The sequence below is a fragment of the Megalops cyprinoides genome, chromosome 13, assembly GCF_013368585.1.
Source record: "Megalops cyprinoides isolate fMegCyp1 chromosome 13, fMegCyp1.pri, whole genome shotgun sequence".
In the NCBI taxonomy this organism is placed as follows: domain Eukaryota; kingdom Metazoa; phylum Chordata; class Actinopteri; order Elopiformes; family Megalopidae; genus Megalops; species Megalops cyprinoides.
Genome location: NC_050595.1, coordinates 22,343,085 through 22,370,132, shown reverse-complemented (window position 1 = coordinate 22,370,132; position 27,048 = coordinate 22,343,085). Strand labels below are relative to the sequence as shown.

At 37.9% G+C, this 27,048-nt stretch overlaps 1 long non-coding RNA gene across 1 annotated transcript; it reads right to left on the bottom strand.

Annotated features, from left to right (window-relative positions):
- LOC118787803 lies at positions 1-25,338 on the bottom strand. The gene is made up of 3 exons (XR_005005394.1): positions 25,268-25,338; positions 8,698-8,840; positions 1-243 (listed from the first exon to the last, which is right to left on the bottom strand). It is a non-coding gene; the product is annotated as an uncharacterized LOC118787803 (long non-coding RNA).
- Between the last annotated feature and the right edge of the window lie 1,710 nt (positions 25,339-27,048).

Below are 27,048 nucleotides of genomic sequence, written 5' to 3'. Positions count from 1 at the left end.
AAAACATTTTTTTTTCTCATCAAACCTCACTCCCACAGTTACACTACACTGGAGATGTAGAGGTCAGTGGGGCGCCTTTTCTTCTTCTACAGTAAGATGGAACATCGGTGCATTCCCTCAAAAAATGCTGTTGTATTCCAAAATTTTGTTTGAAGTTACTCACCATCAAAATCTTGATTTTTTGTGTAGTTTATTACCATTTAATGCCATTCTTCTTGTGGAGGTGGTAGAAATTCACATAAACTGCAGACAAAAGACAGAAAACATCACTCAGTCAATTTGCACAAATTGTGGTCACAGATTATTTTTGGGGCTATGGCATTTGCAATACAACGGTAGAATTGAATCGATGTTCAACACCAAGAGCGGGGTAGCAAGAAGTAAGGTGCATGCAAACCTCTCATACACATGCAAGCCAGCGTGAGTACTTTTCACACTACAGGTCCCACAGTGCAACAGGAGGCAGACACTAAATGGAGGATAGCTGCATCCCCCTGGCACTAGTATCCAAGTACCTCACAGATGCCCAGGCAAGTTGCAAGATGACAGAGGTGCCGCAAGCTAACCCTGGCCAACGTACTCACCCCTGTCTTCAGAAGAAATAAATCAATTTGTTCCTAGCCAATGTTAATATTTGTTATCAACACAACTTTTGTTTTATTATTTAAGCAAAAATGTTGAGTAAAATTACATTTAAATCTTTTTAATTTTACAACTGAACACTGTCTCAAATGAGCTATCCAAAATGATGGCAGGAGCAAATGGCCCTATTATATAGTTGTCCCACACACTAAGGAGAGTAACTGTCTCAAGAGAGGGAGGCAGATCTAAATATCACACATTTGGGATATATCAGGGGCTCATATGACTGTGCTTTTAAGATTAAGCACTGAAGGGATTGGATATTTATATGTTTTTTTCCTGAATAATTTAAAAACTGAAGCCCTTTAGCTGCCGTCTGTAAATAATGATGTTTCCACACACAACACACCTCGGCTATTACTAATTGATCTGGTTGTTTTGTGCCAGATGTAATCATAACATTACTCCCCAAATAATATTGAATTAGTCCATTTTTCTTTGAAACATCAGGTCACAATATTAGTTAAACAACAGCACCACAATGTATAGGGCAATATCAGTTAAATTTATCATTTATACTGCAACTATGTAAAACCGCCTGCATAAATATTTGAATAGACAATCTATGATGGTGATTACAAATTATTGCATATGTATGCTCATATCCTTGACTGCAATCATAAATTTTTTTCTATACTGATTTAACATCACTAGTAGTATTTTTGTTGTACAGTGTTTGCAAAAGCATAAAAGATTAATTGAAACCAATCTGCCTCTCACCTAAGAAATTAAACTGGGTCTGTAAGTATTATGTTTCAGTCAATGAAGTTCCTGCGTGGGGGGTTTTTAGCCACTTGATCTCAGATCCCAGTCAGAGGTTAGTTAACAGAAAGCATGGGACATAATGCAGTCAGAGGCAGAGACGGGGGATTTCACCCATTTAGCCTGCTTTAATGCCCCCAGGCTGTCTTTTTGCACAGCAGCTTTTATTCCGATGAAGTCATTTCCCATCTGAACCTTTACATGCTCTGCCTGAGTAATTTTGGCTTGTAAAGATGATTTAAAAAAAAAAAAACTAAGAAAGAAAGACAGAAAGAAAAAAAAAAAAAGGAATACGGCTATTTTACCTTTGCCCAATAGCAACTTGTAATGCCTCTACCCCTTGTACAGAAATGGCACATCTCCATTAAATGCTACTCTATGCAAAAGAAAGGCTTATTTCAGCAGCGTGCTTTAAAATGTGTAATACAAGTTCTGCTAGCTCCCAAGATCCCAGCTCATAATCCTTTCTGTCTGGCATTGCTTTGAACCTTTGAAGCAAGCAGCAGAGTTGTACCTGCATTCAAACATACCTGCAGTATGTCTGTCTGTGTGTGTGTGTGTATGCCTGTATGTGTGTGTGTGTGTGTGTGTGTGTGTGTGTGTGTGTGTGTGTGTGTGTACGAAGGTTTCATTGATTTTTAATTCATAATCCATGTGTTGAATCTGTGTTGTTATTAAAGGATCAAAAGTCTCATTTCCTGTAGCAGAGGATTATTTACCATTGCTTAAGCATTATTTCTATGAATACTGTCCTCCTGACTTTTTATCAACAGAAAAGTCTTTTACTGATCTTATGATGGATATTCTGCAGTGGATAGCAGCGTGAAGCACTGTAATCCTTCTTAGTTTACTCAAGTTTCAAAAATCAATTAATATTTCAATACTGTATTGTGTGATGATAGAGAATTATTCATGTGTAGTATTTTGAAAATCAATTTAATCATCAGAAAATGTGGCATGTGGAGAAGTTACATATAAGAGTATTAGTTATTCCAAAGCTCATATTTGCTTAACGGTTTGTTCAGTAGTGAAAAGACTATTCATAATCATGCATTAAAGTTTATTTTAATGTTCTTGATATGTGCTGTCTCTGAAATATGTCAGTAAAGAAAATTCAAAGATGAATGAAGAAATGATTTAGGGCAGAAGGAAGAAATATCACAAGGCTAAATGAAAAACAATCAGGAATTTGAAATAGTTTTAATGGGGGCAGCCCCAGATGATTTTAAATCACTTGTACTCTTGAATACTCATGTTAAATAGTTGTTGCATGGCAACATATAAAGCTTAGATTTTAAATCCTGCAGATTTAGGACTTTTTTATGAAATAATACAACATGTGTACACTACACTATATGCCTACACTACTTATCAGCTCACTTCTGAAAAATTACAATGCATGTTGTTATTCTTCTTCTTCTTCTTATTATTATTATTATAAAGTGACTGGTTGTATACTTTATTTTTAGTTTTTCCTTTGAGTCTGTCTTCAGCCAGGCCCTACATGTTCTGAAATATGTTCAAATATGTTCATCAAGCATGAATCATAAGACATCTTCAGCCCATAAGAGGGCTACTATGTTGTTCATTATCCCATACGATTTAAGAGTGTTTTTGTTTCAAAATGAACAGGAAGAATGGGTGGAAGGTAAGCACCCACAAATGGAATATGAATTCATTCACCAGCAGCCATTCAGATTTACTGTTGCGCATGCCACGCTGAGGGAAGAATCACATGGACATATTACGTGGCTATTTAGATCTTGTGTTGCTTCCTGACTCTTAAACACACATTTCAAAATGTTTAATATACAGATACACATTGGTAATTGGTAATATGGTAATATGTTGGTAATTGCATAAGTGCCATTTACTCATGTATATGGCGGTTTCAGATCTGAAGATGATTGTTTTAAATGTATTCAGTAAATTATCAAAGCAGGTTTTTGTCACTTATTCAGTGTAGAGGGACTTTGTGTTGTGCGATAAAGGTAGCCCAAAAGATTTGCTTTTCAGGCCATAGCCTGACAGCGGCTCTTTGTCGGGAGTCCGCCTGAAAGCGGGCCCTTATTGTGAACGATCCAGTTTGCACTAATATGGTATTCTCTCAAAGAAACATATTTTGTTTTTTAGCTGAAACGGAACGCATTTAATCCCATTGATTGAGAGAAATTGCGAACGTCCTTCCGCGTTGGGAGAGAAAACAGGCTTTTTGTGTAACGGGGGCGCTTGAGGTCTGATTGACGTGATGCGGACAAGTCTGTGACCTAGGAGTTCAGCTGGTATGGCACCTGGGTGGCACCGACCAACGGTTTTTGGGCTCCTTCCCACACCAAAAGCGGCTAGTGTATCGTTTTCTTGCAGGAATTCAAATGGAAAAAAATCCTTTAAAGTTTTTTTTTTTTTTTTTTACCCTATTCTGAAGGCACCCCCGCCCCCTTTCCCTCCTATACAATAAACAAAACAAATAAGAAAAAGCAGTCAACGTGCCATACGTGCCACGCTCTGAAAAGGACAGCGGCGAGCCCTGGCCAGCTCTCATCGCCCGGCTCGCTCTCGCGCTCTCTCTCTCTCCAACACAACAGCCCGCCCGCATTAACATTCTGAGACTGTGCAGCACGGGATACGGGGCCCTGAAAGGCAGTGCTGAAACGCTGCCTGACTGTGATAGACAGCAAGACAATGCTACCACTGTGTGACTTATTCTTCATTCACTCAAGTCAGAAAATAAAAAAATCCCTCGTCTAACACACGCATACACACACACACACACACACAAAATTGAAGAAAGGGCTTCACTGCTAACTAACCCCAAGCTGTGCGTACAAGGCTAAATATTTGTCAGGGTTTATACTGATGGCCGTCTGGAGCATATTTTGAGGTTACTGCACTCTCCAGAATGCTTGTAGTATTATTATTATTTCACTGCAGCTATTGTAGGGTCCCTTATATTTGAAAGGAAACAAGACCTGAACGCCAAACCCTCAGAGGAGTATCCTTTCACTTAAAATGTACCATTACTGTCTACATCTAAATAACGCTGTTGATGGTTCCTCTGTGATGTATCCCTAAAAACAGAAAACGTAAATGCTGGATCATGCCTCACTTTGCTGCTACAGACGCGTAGAACTGACAAAACACCACCCCGCGGCTCTACAGGAAAGGCTCGAGTGTTTGCAAGGCCTTAATTTGCTACTCTCGCAAATGCCGCTAGATGCCGCGCTGTGGACGGGATTCATCTTCCCTCTTGTTCAATTGTATCCTTCATTTTAATGTAAGATTTCAGGTGAGCATGATTAAATACGCTGCCCACACAATTTTATTTTGAAGTCAAAGGGACAAGGAATGGTTACACAACCACCTTTTTCGTAACTGATTCCATTGATATTTGCAACAAAATATCTGGTCCGCTAGTGTCTAGATCGCTACCACTCCCATTATATTCATTAAGCTTACGTTTTCTTGAACGAATGCAAACAAAGAAATTCTCTCACACAGATAGTGATTTATGGACGTTTAATCGCTTGATCAAAATCGTCGATCAACAAGACTGACCAGTTAGAATAATAACGTGGTGTATTGCAGATGCTAAAAGAAGACAAAGAACAACAAAGAACCGGGAAAAGAGAGTCAGTAATATCCTTTAGAGAATTGCCAGCCATTAGCCACCTAATAAACAAATGCCATGCTTCATACCTGGGCATCCCGGATTCAGGTAGTTTATTCAAAAAGCTCAGCGGAGTAGCCAGTGCCATCGCTTTGAGGTGCTATGGCCTTTATTTACCATGCAACCGTTGTAAGATTGACTTACCTTAAAACAATTAATTTCATAATGTAATCTGCATTTCGATAATGTATGCCTGAATTCTCCAATCAAAACACTGAATTTCATTAGTGGGACGCAAACATTCTCCAGCTACCAATGGTTAGCACGCAGGGTAACAACAGACAATTTCATGAAGGAAGAAGGAAAAGGCAGAGATTTGCGAGGAATGGAGATATTTAAGTAAATGTGAGACATGAAAATAAAACAAATGCCTCCTTCCCTTACTTGATGTTTTTTATTTATCGCTCAAACGCTTGAATAACACATACGCGCTGTAGAAACCATACTTTCAGTATACTGCCCTCGTGACGCACAGACTCGCACCCATCTTCCTGGTGATGTGTGCATGATAGTTTTGAAGCTCTGTGATGTAGCTCTCGCAAAAATCTTGCCTCTGTGGATGCAATCCTGATCTAAAGGATTACTATACCCTGAAACGATTCTGCGAACATCATGAAAATATTTCATGATTGCAAGCGTAAAAAACAGTGCCATGGAGTGAGATAGAAATATGGATTTAAGTTATAATTAATGACAATGATTTGTATTGTTGTTGCTACCATTAATATGAATCATGATTACAATAATAAAAGCAACAAACTTTATGATACTCAAATGTACACTAATCAAATGCTCTTGGGGATGGCTGTTACAATGGTTCTTTACTGTTCTGATGGGATGTCAGGACCAACTCGGTTTGAAAGAAGTAACATTTTGTGTTGAACATGAACATTGTATATGGAGAGGGCTGGCATTTCAACAAGTGTAACATGTCGAGGATGTAAATTTCGGGCAACAGTAAAAAATATCGAGATGAGCGACATACTACACTAACATTTATGAAAATTATTGCAAGTGAATATTCATTTAACAAATCTGTAAATCAGTTGTCATTTTAACCTTGTTCATATTATGTGCACGTGACAATATTATTTCCAAATTGTGCATCAGTATTTCCAAGAGAAATACACGGATAGTATTCGTGATTTAAGAGAATAAAATACGCTTTTGACTTAATTATATCAAAACGCGGGTCTTTTTACTTGAATATCTCGGGTGAACGGAGATCTTGAAGAAGACTTGCCAATCACCTGACATTACAATTACAGTTAGAACCAAGGGAGTTCACATGAGACTACCATGAAGAGTCAAAGAGAGAACATTGAGTTTCACATTGGCACTGCGAATCAGCCCTGGTAGAAAATAGCGGAGAACTTCAGAGTGAGTGGGTCACCCTTAACACATTTTAATCTTTGGCAAATACTAGAGCACAGGGAAATTAACAAGACCTCTGTGTAGAACGCTATATCTTGAGTTTATATGTCAGAGTTTACGAGCATAGGGCACACGATTTTTTTACACTGTAAATTTTCCTTATTTAAAGGACCATGCTACATCAATAGAGATGAATCATTGACTTTGGTAGTGTTGATAAACCTTAGAACATGACTACTGAAACCCTGACACATAAACCAGTCAAATTCATTTTTTTTTACATAAAAAGATGCTTTTCATGTTTCAGGTCTTTTTTTCACGTGTTCACCATAAATTTATGCAGAGTGTGTGCATCATATAGAATAGAGCAGAAAGCTATAATCAACGAGAACACTTGACAATACTCGTCCTATGTTTATGGCTATGAAGCCTGTATATGTCTTCACAGCATTTTTGACTATCACGTGGATTATTTCTTCATAAATAAAGAGAGGCTTAGAGCCTCTTCTCTCTCCCTTTGCTGCCATTGAGAGAACAACATTGTCTATTAGTACACATCTTCTTTTCCAGCAGCGAAGTATGTCCACTATCCCTGGCTGTTACCTTGCCTTTTTTCAATGGCCAGGCAACTTAGTCTGAATGAACCCCCTGTCTCCATTGTGGTGCTCCCTGATTAAGTGGACAGTCACTTTCATTAGGTGTGTATGTGGTGTTCTCCAACAGAATCTCACCAGTGTGGGAAAACTGTTTTTTTTTTTTTTTTTTTTTTAGAAAGGCAGCATTTGTGGGAAATGGCATTAGAGAACACTGAAGTACAAGGAAAGCTCTTTGGTGCTCAGAATACACTTTTGCATTTGTTCTTTCTTTGTTACCATATAGTGTTATCATGGACAGCAATAAGCACTATTTCCTCTATGATTGATTGAAGACTTTCTGACCTTTTCTTTCTGGTTAGGAGAGAATTGCTGTGAATGTTCAGTCTGATTTAAAAAATTAATTGTTAGAACAGCGAACAATTACTAGTTTTACTCCTCCAGAGTAAATTGTCAAAGAACTAAGTATATTAGTTAAAATATTTGCCACTCCATAAACATTGCAGCACAGCCAAGTACATGACTGTGTTGCCATTTTCTTTGTTAATTTAGGCACACCTGTGTAGTGGTATTGGTAGGCACACTGGGTACATTTTTAACCATTCGCACTTACACTGTAATTTCATTTGCATACTGAATGAGAACTGCAGTTATTCTTCCTTTGCATTGCACCTACATCTGCTCTCTCATCACACTTGGACAATGTTTCTTCCTCTTAATTAGACTGATATATTTCACAATGCATTTTTTTTTTACAAATACCTGTACACCCATTTATACATTAAATTTAGTATAGAGTGAGGAACTGGATTCATGGTAAATTTTTTTCTGATCACGTGTCTCCACTGCTAAAACATTAAGTAGCTTGTAATTAATCTAAAAAGTGTCAAAACTGAAACAATAGGCAACTCTTTCTGGCCCTGCGCCTAATTAAATGAAGACTGGTTTCTTCAAGCCATGAACAGAGACAATATTCAGAAAAGCTATTTAGAATTTTAAAATCATGATTAGGCACATTATTCCAATGTTAAAGTTTCATTTGCAGAGTTTTATCTCTTAGTATTATATCAAAAGTGGTGCATTTTTATCATATTGATACAGTTTAACATGAATTTAATTTCATTTTGTGATTAGGATTTGTCTGACGGCTATGGCAAGTATTTTGTGCAGTGGTGCAGATGGTGGTTGTAAAGGAGTTGTCCATTTATGGTACTTTTTTGATCAGCCGGAAAGAGGTCTAACATTGCTGTTTATTGCATGTTGAACTAATGACTGTTTGCTAGATGTATGTTACCTTTAAGTCTATAATAAAGGATCCAACACAATATTAATTCCCACTACTATGGTAGAATATGCATAGCAAACACCTGGAAATTATTTTTTATGATAGTGAGCATAATGAATAGAGTGGGGAAAATAAATATTTTGTTCAACATCTTCTTCATCAAATATATGTTTTCCCCTTTTGAGGTAGCATTTGTGAACCATCTCAATTTTAATTGTTCTTCCTTATTTTAATACAGTCTAGTTGGATTTCAGGTGTTATATTCTTGAAGCCTGAGGTGTTTCACAGCCACAGAGAATCCTCCTTCTGGGTTCGATATGCTGCATATGTCACCTATTCCAGAGGGCAGGAAAACTTGTTAACACCTGACTCACCTTGAGATAAGAGATGAGATGATACAGGGAACCCACTGAAATACCCTGGGCTGACCGTATGGACACAGACCTCCAGCTCCAGGGAGTTTTCTCTGACCAGGGTCCGTCTGAGCAGCTTTCCAAAGGCATGGTCAGACCCATTTCTAAATAAATTAAACAAATAAAAAATAAACAATACAAATGAAATAAGGGAACGAACAAGATTTTTTAAAAACAATTCTGTATTTAGGCATGCACAGTATATGACTTTCACTACAGGCTTTTTTCTGCCATTTTGCTGCAGTGCACTTTGTCAGAAAGAAAAAAATTGGTGTGCAGCCTCTCATTCAGTATATGTATCACAATAAAAAAAAATCATAGCATCTTCCATAGACTCTGAGAGAAACAATTAACTTGACCCAAAAAGCAAAGATATTTTTCTATTATGATTAGGTTTTTTTTTTCAAATAATTTGAATTTTTCTCAGTAATTTGTGTTTCTTTGGGCAAAACAGAATGCAAGCAGACACTTCCAGTTGTTTAACCATAATTATATTGAAATGATTAGAATCATGATCTTTATACTATTTCTGCATTTAAAGAAGGGTTTTATTTGAAACACATGCAGAAATGGAGGTACACAAATGCAGGACCTTTTTGTTCAATAAATAAACTCCAGTTTGGGAGTTGCAGCATCATTTTATTTTAAAGCAGTTATTCTAAATGAGACCCAGTTGTATCTTCAGCTAGACCTCAAAATACAAACGACAATATCAATTACAGAGGAGCGACTGCCATCATAAAACTACTGTATTAATGCTGTCTTGTTGACCTGTAGCTGTATTACTGTTAAGATGAGCCTGTTGCATGCCTTCACTTGCTTTTTTATATTTAGCATGCATTATTGGGTTGAAGTTTCTCGTAGGTGGTTTTAAAATGAACCACAACCTTTGCACTGGTATGGCAAAGCATTTTCCTTACCACAAAGTGCTGTCACGAATATGCGACAGCTATTGATTGTCTGTTACCGATACGGGAGAGACAGTTTATAAGTAGTCGAAGCCACACACATCTTTGGCCAATTCCCGTGTATTAAGGCATCGTGAACCCTTATTTTCCTATGTGACATCGCCTAATTGTTGCCAAGGTGATGAACTTAGTAAGGCAGCTAAATGTAATTAACAGGAAGGAGTGGTGGGGTAACGCGGTGCTGCAGTACATTAATAACAACCTGCTTTCAGTCACGAACAAGCATGCTCACATCCTACACAGAGTATCTCTTCCGTAATTGTCAAGGCAACAGGTAACTGCAATACTTTGTTTACACTGTTCCAAAAATAATAATAAAAAATCACTCTGAAACAAAGATGTAGAGGTGCCCCTTTCACCGGGCTAAATAGCCTACAATATTCTACAATAGTTTCTAGATTGTAGACAATAGTCTACAATCAGCAGTGATTTGATGAGTGCTTTGTCTCATATTTATGTGCCTATACTGACGTTGCTAACATTGTTTAGATGTAAAATGTCTAATCGAATCCTTATTGGTGTCTGTATGGGCTACCGTGCGGACGTTATGAACGAACGAATAAGGATTTATGATGAATTCCAGCCATTGCTTCAGTGGCAATGTCAGTGGCATATCTTCCTGCACACTCAACACCTGCTTTGCTTTTTAATAGCCGAATAAGAATCAGTCGAGGCCTGGGATGTCAATATAACGATGTTATGTCAACCATGTTAATATACACGCATACAAAATATAAAAGCCTGTGTCTCTGTGAAGGCATTGTATTAAACGTACTAAAACTGGGCGAGGAATATGATGAACTTAATCTTGTACAGACATAAAAACGCTTTCTTATTTTTTTGATGATATGTATGCAAAACATACATGCGACGCATCACAGTCTTTGATGAACAGTAAGACAAACCTTGTTTCACATTCACATTCATATAGGAACATAGCTAGCCAGGTAACCCACGTCATTGCCACGCTGTGCTAATTATGTAACACAACGCTGTATTGGAGTTACATTAACTACTATAAAAACGTACGTTCAACCCAGGACGCAAAACTATTATAGCAAAACTAAAAGTATTTGTGTAGCCTTATAAGAGTTATCAGCGTCGGAGAAAATGCGTTTCAGTTGCCAGCCGCTTGCAACCATTAAACTATTGTTAGAACAATTTAGCTAAATAGTTTCTTTTTATTAAGTGTTTTGTATTTCTGCGAAAGGTATAGCAATGAGGACATTTCCTGTTCTACAGTGCTACAAGCAAAAAGAAATATCAACAACACTTCAGATTTAAATCTCGGTGTTCAAACACTTGACTGAATTCACCTCCTTCCAGCTGTCAAGACCTGCTGAAGGACAGGACAATTTCAATGGCTTCTTAAGCATAAAAAGTTGATGGCAGCTACATTGGCTACCTTTAACCATAGTAATTCGATTCAGCACCGACAATTGTGGACAGCGCTGTTTCAGCGCGTTGTAACGCCACGCTGTTCCTAGGCGGGTTTATGATATAAGTAGAGACCTAATTGCTGTCTGGTCTCTTAAAATCATCTTAATCATTAACGTTGTACATTTGTTAAAATTTAAGACAGCGAAGGGATGAATGGACAAACAAAAACGAAACAAGGGCATTGTCTGAACAAACCAATACACAGAGTACATCGATGGTTACAAAGGTCTAACTGAATTCAACACGTTGGCTTGAGTGTGTGTGTGTGTGTGTGTGTGTGTGTGTGTGTGTGTGCGTTTGTGTGTAAAAGGCAGGTCGTTGGATTGTGTGGAGGATCTACTGTTATTGTTATATGCCCAATAACTGGTGTTTTATTAGTGGTGATTCATGACATAGTGTTGGTAATCTGTCCTTGAAGATAGAAAAAGTAGCCTTCTTCATTCACAGTTGTGGCATAGATCGTTTTCAGTTGTCTTACACTAATTTTAAGGAGTACAATGTAAATACAATGTGTTGTATTTAAATGATAAATATTGTTTTACAATAGGTCATGATATTAACCTTAAAATAAAGTGTATGGATTTTAATGAAACAACTCAAATAAAATTCACCGATGTAATGATTTCAGCATTTTACAGACACATAAGATGGTATAATATATTTTTGTGAATTGTAGAAAGGGGAAACATCTAAATATTACATGCAATAAAGGACAAACAACAAACATTTTGTATTAATTCAGATCATTTCGATCAAGTGGATCGCTACTTTCATGTACAATAGTTCTCAGCTGAGATTAAATCGTACTCTTTTACAAACATATTTATTGACATATTGGATTGTTTAGCACACCAGAGACAATGGCACAGTTAAGTAGAAGCTTAATTCTTCTTCTAATGACATTATTTTGTTTTGTCATCTACAGCATTCAGTAACAAGGCTTGGTCACAGTGCATACGTGCTTATGTGCACATTTAAAGCAAGAATTAACCAAACGATCAAGACTGAAACGGGGCATGTATTGCCCTGGTTGACTTTAAAACAAGTCACCAGACTAAAGTGCATAACTGAATATCAGTACATAATAAACAATTTAGGAGTCTGTAGTCTACTACTGTAATATGTTTTTTTTTTTAAATGAAAACGGCCACAGAATATACACGATACAGAACCACAATGTTGTAAACATGTGTAATTATCTAATTAACGTCTTAAACCACGTCCTCATCAGAATCATCAAACATGTGCACATGCGCAGTAAATTTTAAAATAGGACTATGTTCTCATACACATACACACGCGCGCACACATACATACACACACACACACACACACACACACACACACACACACACACACACACACACACACACACACACTTTTTATTGTTCTCCCTTTAAACATGGTTTAACCTTAAATGGCTAGTTGGTAGTGCTCGTCTGTGTATTCAAATATCCAACACCCCAGATTTTACAATACACAGCTGTTTTTCATAAAACAATCATATATGTATGTGCTTTCTTGGAAAGGTGGTGCCATTGTGTGCAGTTGTAGATAATCTATAAATAAGTCATTTCTGTTGACGTTCTAAATGCAGTATTTACACGAGCTGATTGTAAATCCAAAATTTGATCACGGCGCTTCACTTGTCACACGTCTTCTGCACTGAAACAACAGATCCTTTGATCAATATATACATACAGAATGGAACGTGTGATTAAAGTTATCTGCAGTGCAATACGATAACTTGGTTAACCGTTTTATACCAAATTACAATGAAATGTAGCGAAGTAAATGCCAGTAAACCTCCAACTTTGTGGTTTTGAATTGTCTTGTATGAATGGCACATTCTGTCCTCGTGCAGTTAAAATCGGTCCGTTGTTTACTCAGTCATTGCTATTTTGATATTTAGACAAGCATGTCTTCATTTAATGCAGTTCTATTGTGTAACGCTTTTAGTATCGTAGTGTGACCTACTGTAACTGCCATAAACCAGTACTAGGCACAAAATCGATTTTAATGCAAGATTTGCACTGATGTGTGGCACTAAATGTGTGCTTGATGTGTGGCATTAAAACAGCAATTACGCATGCATACCTGTTTAATTTGATGATAAACATTCATGTACAGCTTTTTATATGGAGAGTAATTATTTAATAACAACAGATTATGAATTTGTTAGGTACAGGTGGGCCTTTTTACTTGAAGTAAGTGAATAATGTGTTCCAAGGCAACAAACATTGCTAACACACCGCATTTCAGACACAGCTCGTGAGGGCTTGTAGATTTTTAGCCCTGGAGAACAGCCAAATGTCGCACCTGAAGCTTGCCAGGACTACATTAACAATATGGCTGGCACTGTTGAAGAAGTAATTAAGTTTAAAAGGGGGCTGCACTACGTGGTGAAAGCAGCACAACGAGCATTTTAATAATGAAATTACATAAAGGAACAGCATGTCATTTTTTATATAATTCTGGATTGATGGATGTTGAACACATTGTTTCGTACGCTGACAGTAAATCGTAGCTCTCAGAGTGTTCGCAGGCCTTGGCTGATTTGATTTTAGTCTCTTCGCGTACGGCTTCGGTGGGGCTGCTATATATTAAGTTGTCCCGCGACTCCTTTGGAAATCAGCTTGAGAATGCGGCAGGCCTGTTTGTGTATGACGCCCTCATGCCCCTTTGTTTTGGATGAAAAATTCTTCCAGGTTAGCTTTTTTAACACTGTAAAGGTGGCTAAGACGTGCATTTCGTGTAGAACACAGTTGTTGGCACACACATGAGACGTGAGCTTCCTTGTTATCTCCAATACATGCAATATTCCTAAAATGCAATCAGTATACCCATGTGTCCGAACGATAACTGAAGGCGCTGTCCTTTCAGCACCATCAAGGTCAAATTGGTGGACCGTAGTTGGATATGAAGCCTACTTGCAATTTGTCAATAAACTAGGCAGAGCGCCATACATGTTAACGAGCTCACAAATAAAATTTAGAATACGACAATACGTCGTGCTAGATTCAGGTAAACCCCCATGCTCGGCCTCTCTTTAGCAGAATGGTAATTGGGTGGGTTATTGATGATCTTTGTGCCTTTACCCGAGGCGCGTTGCATTGACAATACTTCCTCAGTCAATTGCGTTCAATGAAAGTACGCATCTACACGTGACATGTTGCAATGCCTTTTTTGGGAAGTCTTATTTATTTATTTTCAAAGGAGCAGAAACACGCCTACTGTGCTGAGACACAATAACCAGTGTAGGTCTGACGTAAGCGTTACAGCGAACGCTCACCAGCTCGTGAGAAGTGATGATAAAACATATAAAGCATTAATTATATCTATCAGAATATATGGTTCATATGATTTTATATCAATAGGTCGAAACTCAAAAGCGTGAAATTATTCCTCCCAATACTTCCACTGCAGGTGTTTTTTTTTTTTTAACTTATAAGATATCAGGTGATTAAACACTGGTTAAAGCAACAGTACATTCAAGACGAATAGCGATGACCTGACACTATCTGGGGCGTGTTATAATTCTGGCGACGCAGAGTGACGCAATGGAAAGGTTCACTCACTGACTGATAGCGTTTGCTTTCCCGTAACATCAAAGTGGGATTTGGATGGCTACGGGCTATGTTCTAAGCTTCATCTATTAGCTCCGTCCGCATTCCGATTCGTATCGCTTCAATACAACACATTATGAATAAATAAAAGTATGACGCTTATAATTAATCAAGGCAAGAAGAATACCCTAGTGCGTCTGCTTTTCGTGCTTGGCTCTTACGTCTAGATACCACAGACAGTGTCATGGCTTCCATTCTCTCCTTTTTTATTAAAACAATGAACATTTTTTGAAATACCACGCAGAAAGTGTCTGTGGTAATTCACGTCACCATCGCCCAGTTGTCTTAGGCAATGGAGTGTGTCTTCTCTTGTGCACGTATTTGGAATTGACGAGTCTTTCTTTGGCCCAAAGAGGTCGCCTTTTCCCTCCACTTCTGGAATGCGCAAGCAAGTTCTCGGCGTACACGTCTACGCCTTGTGCATACGATCACGCCTCCCGAAGCACACCCGTATTGGATCTTGCATTTCTCGTCCAACCGAGAAAAAGCCTTATCATCATCATGGCTGAGTCACTGGCAGCCACCATACAATCCTTAGTTTTGTATGTTGCACGATACCCAATTCTGCTGTTTTGAAAATGTATTCTATACTCCTTAAGTGCAATAAAATATGTCAGCTGAACCCTTTGCATTTAATATTGCCGTTGCACAACAATGTTATTTAATCCAAACATGTGGCTTTCCTCCTTTCTACAATCCCCATCTCTCTTTCTCTTTCTCTCTCTCTATCTTGCACACACATACACACACAACCATACACACATGCACACACACAACCACACACACACACACACACACACACACACACACACACACACACACACACTGCTTTACACTGACCTTAAAGCCACTATATACTCTCCTTCTTTTTCTATATATCTTCCTGCACTTTCCCACAAATTTAATTTGTTGTTTTCCCTACCCCATTAAAATATACAATGCTAGAATGCCTGCTGATACAAGCTACTGTAAGTTCAAACATTTCATGGACTTAACTCAGAATGGTTTACAATACATTACATTTAAACAACTAATGTCTTTGTGGGAAACACATCCGCACATATTCTATAGGTCTTTAATGCAATTACTATCTCAGGGCATTTCTTCCTCCAGGCTGTCTTTGTTAATCATTGCAACTCTTTGAAGTAGAACTTCATTAAACCAGTACCACAGAGGTTTCCTCATTTAAAAGAAGAGTGTCTATCTTTGCGGTCACAGAAAGGCATGCACATGCTAGTAGTCCATCAGTACAAAAAGAAACAATACTAAATACTGTTTTTATTTTTAAAAAATCATACTGACTAAAGATGGCAGTGTGCCATTACAATCTATGAAAGAGATTATTCCATTAATCTGAACAGAAATTTAAATTACAGGGATATTGTGTAAGGTTCTATTTTACTGAACTAAATTACTTTTAGCATGGACATTATCTTATTTTCACACATATGCAGCTTTAGGCACTCTGATAAGACTACACTCCAATGGATTAGTAAGAAGCTATACTTGTCTGTCCAAAATTGTCAATGTTTTAGTTTGAATTTCGTCTCCAGTGGTATAGCGAAGTACTCTCAAATATTCTGCAACTCAAACTGAAACACAGTAACGAATCATGCTCATGTCTCTACACAAAATTCAGCTGATTGATGCATCACGGAACCAGGAAATACATGACACAGCAGCATAAAGACTGTGATCTTTTGCCTTCTGCAAAAAGACAATACTTTTAATATTAGAGGAAGACAATCCTTTGCAGTAAATACACTAACTGTTTGCAATTTGCTGCGTGTGAATTATTCTTAATTTCCACTCAGTGTGCATCATTAACTGGGTATGTGTTTTACCCCTTCTCTCTTACTTTATTCCCACCTGTGTGTGTGTGTGTGTGTGTGTGTGTGTATGGGTGTGTGTCACTGAACTCTGCGCTCAGCTTCTGCTGTAGGCCCCATGAGTAGCCGGCCTCAGAAAGTTTTCTTCTTTTTGTTTTGCTGATCTGAAAAGGCTCAATAGTTGGGAAAACCGTTCTAATTATATGGAAGCACAGCTTATTTAGGTGATGAAAAGGGACTTGTAGTCTCATAGCAGCCCCTTAAATTTCCCAAATAAGGAGCTCTAATGATGGGGTGAGAAGACGTGAATGCCTAAAACAAACTATAGTGAGGCTAAACTAAAGCAGCTAGGGGCTTAAGATATATTAAATTACCATGATTAGGAATTTAGGCATGGTTCAAGCCAGTTGGAGAGGCTGGGGGAGCCTGAAAGTGGTGCTATTCATTTCTGGGGAGCGGGGTCAATAGGTCGGGGAAGTTCACAGGGCCTGATTCTATTCTTATGCTAACATATAATACAGGCCCTAATGCTCACTGGCTTGGAAGATATAAATGATTCGGCAATAATCCCAGCCTCTCTGTTTGCGAGGAGAGCAGCTCTATAGCTAATTGCAGTCGGCCCTGCTTTTCAATGAGTGGAGCTACCATAATGATGCCTCTGAAATAAGAAATAAGGCTGTGGTTTTTCTCCGTTCTAACCCTCCTCCCTCCCTTTTTTCCCCTTCGTTTAGTTTTGAGGAACACGATTGTGTTTTGATATCAAGGTATAGTGTTCAGGGGACATTGAATGGTGTTCATTTCTTAGCAGGAAACACTCTGTCCTTTCGCTTCGTTATATGGGCCCACAAACAATGCTGTACAGTATCTATAATTAGGCGTTGGTCGCTGTTTGCTTGATTTTCTTTAATCGGACAAAAGCACTCAATTATATCAAATGCAACTGACTTGCTAAACCTTTCTGCTTGGAGTAATACAAGAAAAAATGCCCTTTTTACTAAAACATATATACAGTTACACATGTTGGTCTGGAATGCTTCAGGTTGATCAGTAATTTTTTCAAGTTCATGTCAGTACTGTCAGAGTTTTCCTCTCCACAGTAATTTTGCAGTTGGTTGCAAGTGCATTTTGAATCACTGAAAATACAGTACCGTGCATGGGAGAAATTATAATGACCAGTATTTTATCAATTTACATATTGTAACATTACTTATAAAAGATTGTTTTGTTCCCCACTGCACGCCTGAAGATTAATCTCTCGGTGTTTGTAAGTGTGTGGACCTTGACTGACATTCGGTACAAAAGGCCCTATTTATCCCCTTATGACAAGCAGAAAATCTGCTCAGAATAAATGAATTAATACAAATGATCATCCACAGCCACGTGACAGGACACCTGCAGTCAGTAGCTAGTAAACTGCACGGGCAGAATCCTATTGGTTCCTACAGCAGCGTCTGTTTGAGACGCATCTTTCACTTATAACTAGACTTCAGCACCAGGGTGTGGCTTGTGGTTTCATCCTTGGGCTTCAGAAACGTAATCGATTGAGATAAATAACAGAATTAAAAAAAAAAAAACAGAATGCACTGTTTTTTCAGCTTATTTTAGAAGCTGTTAAATATGTCTGTGTCCCACACATTTCGTTGCAATACATGAAAAAAGTCATGCAATAACGCATAATAATATAATAAAATACACTGTAAAGTACATTTACACAATGAATTGGACTGTATGTTAAATAACATATAAACATTTTTGTTGGTCCCTTCCTATATATATTGCTATAGGAGAGTGGAAGTGACTTTCAGCTAAATGTTTAAAAATGAGGCTCAGGCAGGAAACACACATATTAGTGTCAGCTCCATTAAATCCACTTCATCCCATTGGTCATTTGGGAATAGCTGGACATCCCACTTTAACCCAGTTCTTGCTCTTTGACCTTGGAGCCTCATGGCTTCTATAAACCCATCTCTGGGGACCACCAATAGCACTGCCTCGCCATAAAAGACAAGCCAACAGGTCCCTGTCATGTCATGAGTAACATTTCAACCCCAAAGTCAAATGTTTTCACACTACCAACCACTTCCTCATTTTTCTGATGTAAATCGATAATGTGTCATTCTGAATTAAGGAAAGAAAGACATTGGAATCTTCATAACTAGTAAACATATGGTTTGAAAAAGCCATCTGCCTGAATGAAAAGGAGAAAAGGGACATTAAAAGATGTTAAATATAACCGTATCACAGAAATAAAGAAGTATTTTACTCTGTACTACAGAGAATGCAATTTGAACTTGTTATGGATTTCTCTTTCATTGTTCCATCACAAATTGATGTTTAAATTCATAAAATTATTTTGTGTGCCACTTTTGAATAACGTGTATATCATTGTATTAATAAACTACAACATGTGGTTGATAAATACTATTATCACAATGAACCAAATGAATAATCTTGTCATAAATGTGTGGTTGAGAGACTTAAATGAATGTGATGTGGTAGATCAAGGGCTTCTTACACTCATGCATCCTCATAATTCTCTTTCTGTCAATGAGGTTGGCCAAATCTTGATCTGGTGTATGAGGGACAGAGGAATTGGCCCTTTTGATCAGCACGTGCCTGTTCATTCCCCTGGGGGATGTCTGTCCATCCTGTGCCCATTTACAAGGTAGGTCATGACCCTCTCACTTGGCCTGTCTGACATCAGGAATCAGAGTTCATGCTGTTTCCGTGGTGACCAACAGTGGACACCGGGACGTCATGCTCAGGCATTCCGGACCAGTCTCAATAAGAACGCCACCAGTGTTAATGCCCATGGCCAGAGAGGCGGTAAACGTCTTCCTCTTAACACCGGATTCAATCTGACTACAGTGTGCTTTGACCTTGACTTTGGGAGATGGATTTAAGCCAACGGCACCTGTATGTTTCTTTTCAGTTTTGAGCTTGGTACTCCCTGACGTGGGTGACAGCACATAAAAAGGACATCATGGTCAGATTCAGTCTTGGCCTTCAGTTCTTTCGCTAGATTGTTTACACCAATGTTTTGCCATCAGAGGTAATGCCCAATGGTTCAGCTAATTGTTCAGTAAATAAGCACAATTTCTGCTTACCTATTCATGTTTTATCAATAGGAAAACTCGAGTGACATGGCTTTTCTAGAAACAATGGGATAACGAGACCGATCAGAACCATTATAGTAAGATCACCTGATATCTACCTTTCACCATCATACATCTTACTTGACCTATTTTATTGTTAACATATCGGAAAAATTAAACAAAGGGCGTGCAGGCTGACGAGCATGTTTCTGTTCAGCTGAGCCTTGCAGTGGGTAGCATCGAGCGAAAGGCATCAGTAAATGACTGGACCAGTTGCTTACTGTTAAACATGATGGCAGACAGCCATTCCAGAGCTACTAGGTATGTGTACTGTACTCAGCTGGTATGTAGCCTTAGTAGAAATCATTTTTTCAACTGGTAATATCAATAATGTACTGAAAGATGTCAGCATTGTTTACCAACTGGCCATATCAGAAACCTTATCAATGCCGCACCTCATGGCTACAACCTTTTTATGAATGAAAAATTTAGTACACTAATTTTATTTCAGTAAAATTTTGACTCTTTTGTATAACATTAGCCATCCATTCTTTGGCTCTTTTAGTGCTCTTGACACCCACAGCTGTATTGGTTTGTTCACCTAAAGGGCTCATTACAGCGATCTCATTCAGACATTGCCTGATGAGCTGACACAACCCTGGAAAAATACATGGCATGATGTAATAACTATTTTTAAGGCGGCTGCACCAGGGCTATTGCGTTGATGTGTGCTTGAAACACTAAACACTTTCATATGGAGTTTGTTTTTCCAGAAATATCAATTGCAATTTTAGGCCCTACTTTGATACAAGTTAAATGACAATGTCAGCAGAGATATCCTCAGTGCCTTTAAGGGAGTTATTGCCCTGATTCCTGTGACTTTGTGTGCTTGCATGAGTCTTAAGATTGCAGTACTTTGGAAAAATCTACATATGTCAAAATCACTTATGTATTCATTGCTGTCTGTTAACCAGATCAATTTTCAGACAGTTAATAGACCCTTTGGTTTCTGTATGAACAAATGAAAAAAGTTAGTGTGAAACACAATAATCCTCCGAACAGAGCCACAAGCATCTTCTGGATATCACCGGAAATGAAATTACAGACAGATTTGCTCATTAATAGTATTGCAATAAACTGCTTACATGGAAAGCTGGAAAAAAGCATTTACTGTATTTGATCGGTATTATGGGTTAGATTTAGCATACCCATCTGTGTGAAACAGGTAAATATGGAGCTCCCAGCAATCTCATATGATTTGAACATGCAAGCATGGAGATTATCATTAAGAAAGCCTGATAGAAATCTGAATGTGCTATGGGATTTGGCAAAGATACCTTTGATTCAAAATGCCATGGTGATAGGCAGATTAGCAGCCACTGCACAAAGATATTTTTCATGATGTAGTTGACTGTAGTTACTGGATACATATTAAATTAAAGGCTTAATAAAAAAATAATAAATTGGTGACGCAATGAAATAATTAAGTTACATTGTTCTAAGAGTCCTGTCCTTGTTTATAGCAAATGAAATAAGACCCGTCTCTGGTGGTGATATGTAACCCTTCTCTGTAGAGTCTGCTGACCCATATTTCCTTAAACTTCGCTTATTGTGACTGGCTCTCACTTTTCACTTAGGGCTTTTGCTTACTGCTTAATTTATTTAAAATATCTATATTCAGGTTTTATTTATGGACGTTTAAAATAGTAGAACACATTCCCACCGACAACAGACATTAAAGCCGTATGCCGTCTCATGAAGCCAGCTTTTTCAGTTTCTTATTGTAATGGAGAAAGAAGTATTGTATTTACTACTCTTATGCAACCTCTCTACGCAAACACGTATTCAGTTTTTCTACGATATGCAATGTCTCCTGCATGCGTCATCGGCACAGTAAAACATGTCAATGCAAGAGCTCATAAATAAATTTGTCATAAGCCGTTATTATCAATATTTTGAAATACATGCTGCAGACAGCTGCAGACTTTTTATATGTTTTACAGACTTGTTATATGTTTAATGCACAAAGTACACGATGAATACACGTAGGCCTTATTAATACTTTATATATGCAAATAGTACTGGTTATTTTGGTCCTCATGAGGAGAAAACGTTGCTCATTCGTAAATGATATAAAATAATTTCACAAGGTAAAAGGCTTCAGTATTTGTAACGCTGATCTTTAGAAGAATGATTATATTAATCTGGACATACATGGAAGATATGAATTGAACGGAAAAGACTAGTACACGTATGCATTTGGCCGATTGAATCTTTTTGCCAGCGATGTTATCAAAGACAATGCAGTAAAATTACAAAAATGTCTGTAGCAGGTTTTATAAATTGAGCTTATCAAGAAATGTTTATCTTCCATGGAAATCAGGTTTGATTGGACTGGTTAGTGTGAATAATACAATAGTTAATTGTATGGAGTTAGTATTTGCCTGCAAAGAAATCTGACTTCTGAGATGTGCGCGTCTTACTCAATAAGCTGAACAATTAATATCTACCTTCCGATTTGAAGTCCCCGGCCATCACATTGTAATTATGTGTGCTAATAATGGTTAAAAATCTAAGCATTGAAGTGTACGTTCCTCACCCAAAGTTTAATTCAAATATGCTTTTACTCAGCGAGCTCAGACCTATAGATTACAATATACCAACTCTTAAAGTTAACATAATCATATTAAATATTTGTTTTTATGTTTGATCAATGGTTGTAGATGCAAAAAAGCTGAGTATACAACTATTGAGCATTTACTATAAAAAAATAACAATAAGAAGAATAGGAAGAAACATCATAATTACCTTGATAAAAATAATAATGATATTAATAATAATATCTGCCTGAATGTAACATCAAACAAAAAGTGAATCTAGTCACAGAAAAAGTAATCATTCACAATCTTTTGGATATTCATTCGCAGTGACTTTTGGGCACTGCCCTGTTGAAAAGCAAGGTGAAGGCGGGGGTTATATTTAAGAATAATAAATGTTGCTTGAGGAGAAACCCCTTCAGACAACAAGTGGGTAGGCTAACGTATAAGAGGCTCTATGCAAGTTTAACCTTTGGGGAGGACCGAATTGAACAGACGCCACGATGCCAACCAAAAATTTAACGATGATCAGGACCTTCCTCCCCTGTCTGCAGGTGCGGCATTGAGAGTGTTAATAAAAGAGCGACGATTTTGCTCCAACTGTGATTGGCTACTTTGTCTCGTTAGCATTAGCAGCCGTTCCTCCTTAATGAGGACGAGCCGGGGCCCATCATTGGCAGGCGGCGCAGTGGATTGGTTGGAGTAAAAGCCTTTATTTCTATTCTTTATTGTTGTGTGATGGTGTGTATCTGTTACCTGATTTATCAACTTTGCATATGAACCTTGAATAAATATCTATAAGCCACTTTATCGTTATTTCACGTTATTTCACACAAAACAATGAATGAAATGTTTGTAGAAAAATGTCTTGCTTTTATTGAGAATTTGCCAACCTGACGAAACTCCCCCTATAGTGCGTTTAAAGGAAACACAGTTATGCGATTTATTTGCAAGATCAGTCCATCATGTGTTGCAAAAGCTGTGGTCTAAGTCTGAAAGTCTGATATAAGTACCAAGAGTAACATTAATACTAATGAACACTGCGCTCAACCACACCCAACAGACAGCAATGACACATCAAGCTCCTATTGTCATGGCCGCTGTTAGTTTACAAATGTGTTCCTCTTTCTAAAGCCAAGGTAATTAACAGCTGGCAGGCATACACTAACAGATTCTCTTTTCATTTTGCCTTCTCAGACAGAGAGAGAAAAAAATCCACATATTGTCAACTCCACGTATAGCGGTCCTCGTTTACAGTATGGTCTGTGCAGATAAAAAACCGAAAGGTTTGTATTTTTACATTTACCAGTGCAACAAATCCGGCGGCTGGTAGGCCTTCGATGAAATGAATACTGCATTAGTACAAATCACACGATGCGCTGTATTTCAAAATGGCCCCTTTAAAAGAACCTTAACACAGAAACTGTGGAGAGAGAGAGAGAGAGAGAGAGAGAGAGAGAGAGAGAGAGAGAGAGAGAAGGGGTGGTGGTGGTGGTGGTGGCAATGTTGGATTCATGAAACACCAAACCGCAGAATGTTGATGTTTCCCACGAAATATTACTTGACAATATTTTAATTGTAAACACTTCTGTAAAGCCTACGCCAGTTGTTCAAAGGCTGGCGTATATTAAATAATCAAAAGCACTGATACAACTCCTCAAGGCCCTTCCAGTGCCTTTCTTCCACACGTTCCTTATGTGAGTGGTCATAACACGTCTTTCATTCTCAATTAGCTGACCTCTAGACAGGCAGGTCACCACCATGAATGACCCTGAAAAGGTTTTGTGCCACTTGCCCTTTTACAGATATTGACCCTGGATCCATTGTAACGGTTTATATATACTAATTTTAATAGCTGTCAAGTATGTTAAATTAAACCTTGTAAGCATTATTCCCATTCCGGACATGCTCGTATACCATGCTTAATTTCTTCGAATTTGGAGATCTGGGGCTCTACAAATTACATAATTGACAATTCATATGCCACTAAATAAAACGACAAAGTTATTGTATTGTATTTTTAAAGTGGAAACAACGCACACACATTCTGCCAGAACAAGTATATTTTTTCCATGTTGTCTTTTAAATTTGTGTTCAAATACCAATTCATAGCATATGTATTGGGCTTTTAAGTTTATCAATATACACATGCATGGAGTAACTTATGATAAACAAAATCTTGTAAATTGTGAGCTCTGATGCATAAATTGACTATTTAGAAAATAAATGTAAATGTGATTATCAAAGGATAGCTTTCACTATTATAGTTCTTGAAAGTTATGCATTAATGGACTTTTAAACGCAAACCATGCGCTTTGCAAATGTTTGAAAATGCGTCTTAAAACCTACTTTTGGATTTGGAACTTCTTAACTTTTATTTAAAATTTGAGTAACATTTGTATCTGTTGTTGAAAAAAAACACAGTCCCTTCGTTTTATAATCAATCATTCACATTTTTCAGATACATATTTAATTCCCATCGTAGTTTGAAATCGGGTAATTAAATGACTTGTTACAGAACACGATTTTCACATTATTTATTTATTTCGCCAAGAGTGGCCACTAAAGTTCTCTGTCAGAATTTGAGATCCTTGAACTGTGACCTCATGTAGCTGTCCACGAAGAAAAGCATGTGTTAAAACGATCGATTACAGATTACAGATTCGTTAAACAATTTCGTTCTGTCTCAAATTACATACATAAAGGTTGGGATACTTCGTGGTATGTCCATTGAATTACTCAGTCTCAGTGTCGTGACACTCGCTAATAGATATATTCCGGAGGTCTCGTTCGGGTCAAAGTGTAACACTAGACAGAATAGCAATAGCCAGTGACCTATGGTTTATGCAAAATTCGGACCAGACGGCGTATCACAGAAAACATCCCACTCCAAGGTCGTGGTCCGGCGCACAAGAAGGTCGTAATCTGAAATTCAAGTGATCTGTCAGACCTAAAGTTAACGAAGAGTTTTCTTACCTTGACGCAGTGTACGGAGCGAAGCAGAACTTGTATTAAGGCGAATGAAACAACATCGCTAATAACTTTACAGCAACATCTCCCCACTTCGTTCGCCACTCCGTATTTTAACAGCGATGTGCCGATTACCACGGCAAACTTCAACTCCCTGTCTCTTAACGGGCTCCATTCGTGGACACTCACTTTCGGTTTCGCGGAGGTTCTGTCACGTCGAGAGTATGTTTGTAGAACACGACAGTTAGAGTGTTTTAAGCAGACGGACCAGTGCGTCGAAGTTTGAAGCCTGGCAGCAAAACGATGCCAAGTACAAGACGTGAATAAAGAGCGATTGTTAATGGAAAACAAAAGCGTCTGTAATAGAAGCCAGCTGAGCTCGTGGACACATCGAGCAACTTGGGTATGCAGATACTCCAGGAAAACAAAGTTAAACCAGCTGCGCTCACCCAAATAAACACCATTTATTTTCATACCATTCTCAGAACTTCTGTGTTTATCTCATTTCACTAAATTTCTCATTTACTTCCATTCTTTCATTGCCTCTTTCTGTCTTTCTTTCTGAATGCCCTCCCTTTTTTTAAGCAATGCAACTTGACTGCATACTTTGCCAAATTTTTTGTGCCACGCAAAATTGATCTCAGAACACTGATGTTGTGTGCAGTGTGAATATTGAAAATAACTGCTATATATCATATGGGATTATATTTATATTATATTATATCAATATAATCATATCAAATTTTCACATGTAAACAAACAAACAGACAGACATACACCCCTCCCGCCACGATTTTGGCACCAGAGAATCAGTAATTGATTTGACATGGTTTTTTCATTACTTGATATGACAGTTTAGAATGTCCTTTTAAAAATCCATCACAGTCGATCCCGGAGTCACTGCGTGGATGACTGTGACAGCCGAGTTTCTCACAGTCTGAGATGCAGGCGGGATTCCATTCACGTCCCAGCCCCGTTCCCCCGTTGCTGCTTTTCAATAGTTAATTAAACCTCAATGGCAGCTGGCGGTGAGGTCATTGAAACCAGTCTTTCTCACACATTTTCATGCAAATCTATTCAGTTCTAAACAACTTAAAATAAAACATCTCTACTCATTCTGTCTCACTTTCCCTTGTTTACCCGTTGCAAATATAGTTATGTTTTTACACAGGAGTGACACCAGATTCCTGTCTGACACATAAGGGTTTTTTGTAGTTCTTATAAATCAATAGGGTAAAAGTTATAAAGAAATTAAATACCATTCACACTAAATTGTCTATATTTTATAGGTGTTTTAGTTAGCTGTAAGACAGTAAGTAGTATCAGAACGTAAATGCCTGTAAATCTGATATTTATTGAATCAAATGTTTAATCTCAGCTTCAATCAGAAGAGTTTGGTATAATCTCATGTACAACACATTCACATTCCATTTACATTTCTTCAAAGACAAAGACATGTGTTACATTTTAAAGGGTACTTAGATATTTTCCTTATGATTGCTCACTCGAACAGTTTTTCACAAAACCCTGAACCTCACTGGGTCTCTCCGTGTTGCATGTTCCATCTCTCAAGCATGCACATGACAGTTCAGCAGGTGTAGGTCCTGTTATATGTATGCCCTGCCTCTAGTTGGCATATAAACTGTTGTGTTGGTTCTCTTTGTCCCTCTCCCAGTTTTTCCCCCATCCTGCCTTTTCTGCAGTTTAGTTTTGCATTCATTCATTCGCCATGTTCTTTTTCTTCCTCTATTTTCAAGCTGTTTGCTTCATCTCCTTCTGCATACCTC